Raw genomic sequence first — 8,859 nt, 5'->3', positions numbered from 1 at the left:
GTTCCAGTTCAATTTCCATCGTGGCATTAGTGCTATTGTTCGCATCTTGAACTTCTTCAAGATCGAACGCGCTCCCACTAGTCTTTCTAGAAACAAAGTCCCTTTCTAGAAAGACCCCAGTCTTTGCCACAACTACCTTGTGCTGACTGGGAATGTAGAAGTAATATCCCTTAGTTTCCTTGGGATATCCGATGAAATAGCACTTGTCGGATTTGGGTCCTAATTTGTCTGAGACTTGACGTCGTACGTAAGCCTCACAGCCCCAAATCCTCATGAAAGACACCTGGGCATCTCTCCCAGCCCATATCCTATATGGTGTCTTTATCACGCCTTGGATGGAACTCGGTTGAGAATGAAAGCTGCCGTGTCTAGAGCATAGCCCCATAGATATGTCAAGATCTGTGTGACTCATCATAGATCGCACCATATCTAATAAGGTACGATTCCTCCTTTCGGATACACCATTCCACTGTGGTGTTCCAGGAGGAGTGAGTTGAGATAAAATCCCACACTCAGCTAAGTAGTCACGAAACTCATGGCTTAAGTATTCACCACCTCGATCTGATCGAAGTACCTTAATACTCTTGTCAAGCTGGTTCTGTACTTCATTCTTGAATTCTTTGAACTTTTCAAAGGATTAAGACTTATGTGTCATCAAGTACACATAACCGTATCTACTAAAATCATCAGTAAATGTGATGAAGTATCTATAACCGCCTCTAGCAGCAACATTGAAAGGGCCACATACATCACTATGTATGAGTCCTAACAAATCAGTTGCTCTCTCGCTATGCCCACTAAAGGGGGTCTTGGTCATCTTGCCTCATAGGCATGACTCGCATATCTCATATGATTCTAAATCAAATGAGTCCAGCAAACCATCCTTATGGAGCTGGGATAAGCGCTTGTCATTTATATGACCTAAGCGACAGTCCCAGAGGTATGTTTGGTTCATGTCATTTGACTTGAACCTCTTGGTACTAATGTTATAGATAGGGCTCTCAAGGTCTAGAATATAGAGTCCGTTTATTAGTGGTGCACTACAATAGAACATATCTTTCAAATAAACAGAACAACATTTGTCTTTTATTATAAAAGAGTACCCTTTCTTGTCTAAACAAGAAACTGAAACTATGTTCTTAGTAAGAGCAGCACATAACAACAATCATCTAAATCTAGTACAAGCCCGGAGGGCAGAGATAGTTCCTACAGGAACTGCAGGAACCCATGCTCCATTGCCTACTCGTAGGTCCACCTCGCCCTTTGCCAATGCTCGGCTATTTCTCACATCAGGACAAATGTGAGAAGCACATCCAATATCTAATACCCATGATGTAGAAATAGATAGATTGACTTCTATAACATATATACCTGAAGTGGAAGTCTCACTTCGCTTCTTCTTAAGATCCTCCAAGTATACCTTGCAGTTCCTCTTCCAGTGCCCGGTCTGATCGCAGTGGAAGCAGGTAGCATCCTTAGCGACCCCTCCTTTAGGCTTCAGTGCCTTGCCTTTGCCCTTGGTTTGGGACTTTCCCTTACCTTTGGGCTTGCCCTTGCCCTTGTGCTTCTGGACCATCAGAATGGGCTTAACCTTCTTAAGGTTAATCTCAGCAGTTCGTAACATACTAAGTAGCTCGGGCAGTGACTTGTCAATCTCGTTCATGTTATAGTTGAGAACGAATTGACTATAGCTATCCGGCAAGGACTGCAAGATCAAGTCAGTGGCCAGCTCTTGGCCAAGTGGGAACCCCAGTCTTTGTAGGTTCTCTATGTACCCAATCATCTTGAGTACATAAGGACCTACAGGAGCCCTGTCTGACATCTTGCACTGAAACAGTGCCTTCGAGATCTGAAATCTCTCATGCCTCGCTTGTCCCTGATATAGTTGGCGAAGATGCTCAACCATATCGAAAGCGCCCATCAACTCATGTTGCTTCAAGCTCAATTCATGGTTGCGAGCATTAGACAGGACACATCTAATGCGTCGCCTTGATGCTTCTTGTAAGCATCTTTGTCACCGCGGGGTTGGCAGGAGGAGCCTCGGGAATGGGCTGCTCCAAGATGCTTACGCTCCCGGGTGAGAACTATTCTCAAGTTCCCGTATCCAGGAAATTCGCTCTGTTGAGCTTGTCCTTCTCAAGGACGGATCGCAAGGAGAAGGAATTCGTGTTCGACGTCATGGTTATCTGCAATAGAAAATTCTGAAATAAATATCATATTCTTTAAAAATCATTTAATTAGGCCTTTTAATTAAATGATGCTCCCACTGAATTCTATAATTCTTATGGGACAAGATCCACATCATACTAACCCTTGAGTTAGCTTTGGCTAATACGCCCAAGGCTTAGTATGATCGGTAGGTAACGATTACCAATTACATCTCTATGCAACTCTTGTTTATAGAATCAATATCCGTATTTATATTAAAACTCGAGTTAGCTTTGGCTAATACGCCCGAGAGTTAATATAGATGTGATATTGACCTATCTTTCCAACTATTGGAAGAATGCCTATAGTTGACTCGATCCAACCGAGTAACTATGAATACTCAATCTAATTGAGTTTGTATTCACCCATGCGTTGATAGACGGGACCAAGATTGTCCCTCCGTACCCTACCAAGATAATATGTATTGCTCTGCTTTGGCAGATTCAACAATACATGTGATCGAGGTAGTGATAGGTATCACGGCACGGTTAGGCATTAGAGTTGAGTCGATTGAGATCTAATCTAATCGAAATGGATGCATCTTGTGCACGACTTAGATCTAATCTAATCGCAAGGGTGCATCATGTGCACGACTTAGATCTAATCTAATCGTAAGGCACTAATTAATTAACTACTTATTAAATATGCATCACATACACAAGCAATTAATTAATCTATTTGTGATTTAGTCATGGCCCTACTACGATCTTCTCAAGCCAATGAGAAGATCGATTGGTCAACCTAGGGTCAACAGCTTCTTTAAGCTCCTCCCTTTGACCACCTTGTGTTGCTCGTGCCCGCCTCGGAACTCCGTCTCGTGTGGACCCTCCACCGCTCCAATTTGTACATTACAATTTGAAACTCGAGTTACATTCGAGTCTAAATCTAATTTACAACAAGAAAATAAGAGAAAGCACGACGCGCAGGACGCGAATATAATACAACACTTGCAAACACATAACGGCACGCAGGCCGTATTATGAATTACAACACAACCAATCATATTGGGTATTTTGGGCCATGACTATCACAAATTAATATATAATACAAAATTATATATTTTTTCATAATTTTCTATAATTTTAAAATAATTTTTATAATTTTTATGAATAAAATTTCCCGGCGGTCCCGTTTAGCGGTTTCGGGCGCAATCGCGGAACGGATCCCCTTGCGGGGCCCAGGGGCAGCGCCCCTACCCGCGATCTAACCATCGCGAGAGTTCCTATGCGATCCAACAGCGCCTAAACCCGCTTTCCCAAAACGATTTGGGTCGAGACATTGCCGTTTCGAAAAAATCTTCCCGGCGGGTTCGTTTTTAGCGATTTCGGGTGCAATCGCGAAGCAAATTCCCTTGCGGGGTTAGGGGCTATGCCCCTACCCACGATCTAACCATCGTGAGTTGCTCCTTTGCGATCTAATGGCACCCGACCCCGCTGTCCCAAATGGATTTGGGGCAAAACGAAGTCGTTTAAAAGAAAACTTTCCGGTAGCCGAAGCCTACAAGTGCCGAGACACTTGTGCTTCGCTTCTACGGAAAAATTACTCATAAAAACTATAAAAACTCAATTTTTACAGAAAATTACAGAAGGTTTATTTTTCATAAAAATACAAATGAACTCGTACAAGTCTTTGCACGTGGCTCTGATACCACTACCGCTTTTTCGCGTCGCGGAAACCCCGAGTCACCCAAAGCCGTAGATCCATGCAAAGATTCGTAAACAAAAACTTTTCGAAAAACTTTTCCTTGTACGAGTTTGTAAAACCTTTAGATCTACACGAGATAAGGGTTATACCTTCGAAGCGTGCCTTTCGCTTATCCCGCTCGTCCAAGGAATTGCCGGATCTCTAGACCGTCAAGCGCCGGTCCTTTAGAAGTATCCACATGGACACGTAGGTGGAGAAAACCTCACACAAAGGTGTGCTAGCACCTTGGTGAGATTCGGCCAAGCAAGGAGGAGAGGGAGAGGGAGAGCTTGAGAGGAAGAAGGAGGAAGAATCACCACACTTGAATGAAAATGAATTCACACCCATTCACAAAGTGGCCGGCCACTTTCTCCACAAGAATAACTCCCCATTAAATGCAATTAATGTGGAGTTAATAAGAAAATGGCTTTGTAACTTCCATGAGGTGACACACCATGATGATGTGGAACATCATCATTGGTCCACCTAATGCCAACTCACAAATGAGGTGGCAAAAGGTCAAGTCAAAATTGACCTTTGGTCTTCCTTCTCTAGTCAAGTCCAACTTGACCCAATCTCTACCATGGTTGATCTAATCCAACCATTTGATTCGAGCCAACTTAATATAATGAATCTAATTCATTAAATTAAATTGATTTAATAAGTCATAATCTAAATTAGACTCATTAAATACATGAATCAACTTGAGTCGAACTCAAGTTAGCCTAATTAGGATTACTCTTAATCCAATTTGATTCATCAAATGAATCTAATTCTCTTGGTTCATCATATGAACCTAATCTCCATCTAATTGTCCTAAGTGTGTGACCCTATAGGTTCTTGTAACGTTGGCAATGCCCTAAACCCATTTAGGAGCATAAGTAATGAGCGGTATCTAGCAACACATCATTACTACCCAAGTTACAAGAATGTCGAGATCCGACATCACCTTGTGACTACTAATTGTGACTCCTCACAAAATAATGACAAGTGTCCTTCTATCCTAGACATCTAGATTGATCAATATGAGGCATAGACCGTGTCATCCTCTAATCAATCTAAATCTTGAACTCCAAGTAGACTCACTCGATCAAATGAGCTCAACATCTAATGTTGACTCATTTGGGCATGGCCATGCACTTAGTGGTCTCACTCTATCAAGAATACCGATGTCACTCCCGTCATATGGGAGGGATTGATTCCATCTACATCACTCACATCCCTCTGCATAATTTGTTACATACCCAGTAATCGCCTTTATAGTCCACCCAGTTACGGGTGACGTTTGACGAAACTAAAGTACATAACTCCTTATGTAGGGATCCATGGTGACTTCAGGTCTAAGGACTAATAGTCATACTAATAGCCACATGAGAAAGTATATGACACTCATATAACGATCCATGATACTTTCTCATGGCGGGTCATTCAGTATACATTCTCTAATGCATACCCATGTGTCAGCTTGATATCTCTATATCCATGACTTGTGAGATCAAGTCATCGAGCTGACCTACATGCTAGTCTTATTGTATTAACATTGTCCCTGAATGCTAATACTCGACTAGGAATGATTTAGAGTAGTGTTCCCTATATTATCTCACTATCGATTCAACTAATCGATTGATATAGGTATGAACCTTCTACTCAAGGATGCTATTATACTTAGTCTATTTGGCACTAATATAAATAAGTATAATAACCAAACAAATGCCTTTATTAATATACAAGAATATGATATACATGAGTCCGTACAATCATCAAATGATTGGCTCTAGGGCTCTAACTAACAAATATGAGATATTGAGCTCATTTGATTGAGTGAGTCTACTTGGAGTTCAAGATTTAGATTGATTAGAGGATGACACGGTCTATGCCTCACATTGATCAATCTAGATGTCAAGGATAGAAGGACATTGTCATATATTGTGAAGAGTCACAATTAGTAGTTACAAGGTGATGTTGGATCTCAACATTCTTGTAACTTGGGTAGTAATGATGTGTTGCTAGATGTCGCTCATTACTTATGCTTCTAAATGGGTTTAGGAGCATTGCCAACATTGCAAGAACCTATAGGGTCACACATAAAGGGCAATTAGATGGAGATTAGGTTCATTTGATGTACTTATAGGATTAGGTTTATGTGATGAACCAAATTGGATTAAGAGTAATCCAAACTAGACTAATTGAGTTGGACTCAATTTGATTCATGTATCCAATGAGTCTAATTTAGATTATAACTCATTGATTCAATTTAATTTAATGGATAGAGATTCACTAAATTAAATTGACTTGAATCAAAGGTTGGATTTGATCAACCATGGGAGAATTTAAGTCAAGTTTGACTTGACTTGAGAGGGAAGATGAAGAGTCAAGTTTGACTTGACCTTGACTTGACCAAGTGCCATGTCATTGTGACTTGGCATAGGGCCGGCCAATGATGATGTGCCACATCATCAAAGGTTACATGAGTGTGTGCCACCTCATGAGGGAGACCAAGAGTTGTGACCCTTGGTATACCATGGAGATAAAAACTCCTCCATTAAGTGGTCGGCCACTTAAGTGTGCATTTGGTGTGCTTGTGTAACTCCATCTTCTTCCTCCTCTCATCTTTCTCCCTCTCCTCCTCCTTGGCCGAAACCTCCATGAGTGCTAGCACACTCTAAAGGTTTCTTCTCCATCCTTTTTGTTCGTGTGGATACACATAGAGGGGTGTTCACTTGACACCCTTGAGATCCGGCGAACCTTGGACGAGTTGGATAAGCGAAGAGCTTCGCATCAAAGTTATATACTCCTTAACTTGTAGATCTAGTGTAGATCTAGGTTAGAAAACATGTACATGAATTTTTTGTTCTTTTAATCTTCGCACGGATCCGGTGGCATGGGACTTCGGGGTTTCCGCAACGCAAAAAGCGGTTTTTACGGCCCGAAAGTACCAACAGTGGTATCAGAGCCACGTGCGAAGCGTGTACGTGTTTTATTTTGGTTTTTATGAAAAACTATAGACCTATAAGTTTCTGTATATTTACCATTTTTATGTATTTTATGGGTATTTTTCTCGTAGAAGTGAAGCAACAAGTGTTTAGTCACTTGTAGGCTTCGACTACCGACAAACACCTTCCGAAACGGCAAGGTCTCGCCCAAAATGTTTTGGGACAGTGGCTTAGGGTGCTGTAAGATTATCGTGGGACACTCATGAGACTCATTTCACGAGAAGGGGTGCTGCCCCTAACCCCGCAAGGGGCATTGTCCCGCGATCGCACCTGAAAATCGCTAAACGGGTCCGTCGGAAAGTTGCGACTCATAAAATCGTAAAAACAGTAATAAAATCACAAAAATGTATATAAAATACATAATTTAGAATTATGTACGATTTGTGATGGTCATGGCCCAAAAACTCCAATTGGATTGGTTGCATGTGTTGTAATTCATAATATGGCCTGCGCGCCATTTTTGTGTGATTGTGCGTGTTGTATATGTGATACGCGACCTGCGCGTCGTGCCTTTCTATTTTATTTCCTGTTGTAAAATAGTTTAGACTTGAATGTAACTCGAGTTTCAAATTTGTAATGTACAAAATTGGAGCGGTGGAAGGTCCACTTGAGGAGGAGTTACGAGGAGGGTGCGAGCAACACATGGCGGTACAAGGGAGGAGCTTGGAGAAGCTGTTGACCCTAGGTTGACCATCCGATCTTCTCATTGGCTTGAGAAGATCGTAGTAGGGCCATGACTAATCACAATTTAATTAATTGCTTGTGTGTGTGTATGTGATGCATGCTAGAGTAGAGTAATTAATTAGTGTCTTCACGATTAGATTAGATCTAAATCGCGTATATGATGCACCACGATTAGATTAGATCTAAATCGCATATATGATACACATCAACGATTAGATTAGATCTTAATCGCGTCAACTCAAAATGCCTACCATGCCGTGATACCCATCACTACCTCGATCACATGTTGTTGTTGAATCTGCCAAAGCAGAGCAATGCATATTATCTTGGTAGGGTGCGGTGGAACAATCTTGGTCCCGCCTATCAACGCCTGGGTGAGTACAAACTCAATTAGATTGAGTAAAACTGGTTAAACTCAATTGGATCGGGTTTAACTATAGGTATTTTCCAATGGTTGGTAGATAGGTCAAAATCATATTTATATTAACTTTTGGGCGATTTAACCAAAGCTAACTCAAGTTTTAATATACATGCGGATCTTGATCCTATAAACAAGAGTTGCATAGAGATGTAATTGGTAATTAGTTACCTACTGATCATACTAAGTCTTGGGCGATTTAGCCAAAGCTAACTCAAGGCGTAGTATGATATGGATCTTGTCCCGCAAGAATTATAGCTAGTTGGTTAGAATCTAGTAAGTGTGGTTTGACCACATCCATGACTTAATTCTACAAAAGTTCTATAATTCAGTGGGAGCATCATTTAGTTAAAGGCCTAATTAAATGATTAGTGGAATATGATATTTATTTTATGCATTTTCTGTTGTAGATTGTCATGTCGTCAAACACGAACACCTTCTCCCTACGTTCTGTCCTTGATAAGGACAAGCTCAATGGAGCTAATTTCCTGGACTGATACAGGAACCTAAGAATTATTCTCACTCAGGAAAGGAAACTGTACATCCTGGAGACGCCCATTCCCGAGGCACCTCTTGCCACTGCCACGCAAGCTGACCGCGATGCTTATAAGAAGCATCAATATGACGCATTAGATGTGTCCTGTCTCATGCTCGTGACCATGAACTCTGAGCTTCAGAAGCAACACGAGTTGATGGGTGCTTATGATATGGTTGAACATCTTCGTCAACTCTATCAAGGACAAGCTAGGCACGAGAGATTCGAGATCTCTAAGGCATTGTTTCAGTGTAAGATGCAAGACGAGACTCCCGTAGGTCCATATGTACTCAAGATGATTGGGTACATAGAAAACCTACAGAGGTTAGGATTTTCCC

This window comes from Zingiber officinale, chromosome 2B (assembly GCF_018446385.1).
Source record: "Zingiber officinale cultivar Zhangliang chromosome 2B, Zo_v1.1, whole genome shotgun sequence".
Classification (NCBI taxonomy): domain Eukaryota; kingdom Viridiplantae; phylum Streptophyta; class Magnoliopsida; order Zingiberales; family Zingiberaceae; genus Zingiber; species Zingiber officinale.
The sequence above is the reverse complement of the archived record's forward strand: the minus strand, read 5'-3'. Positions refer to the sequence as shown.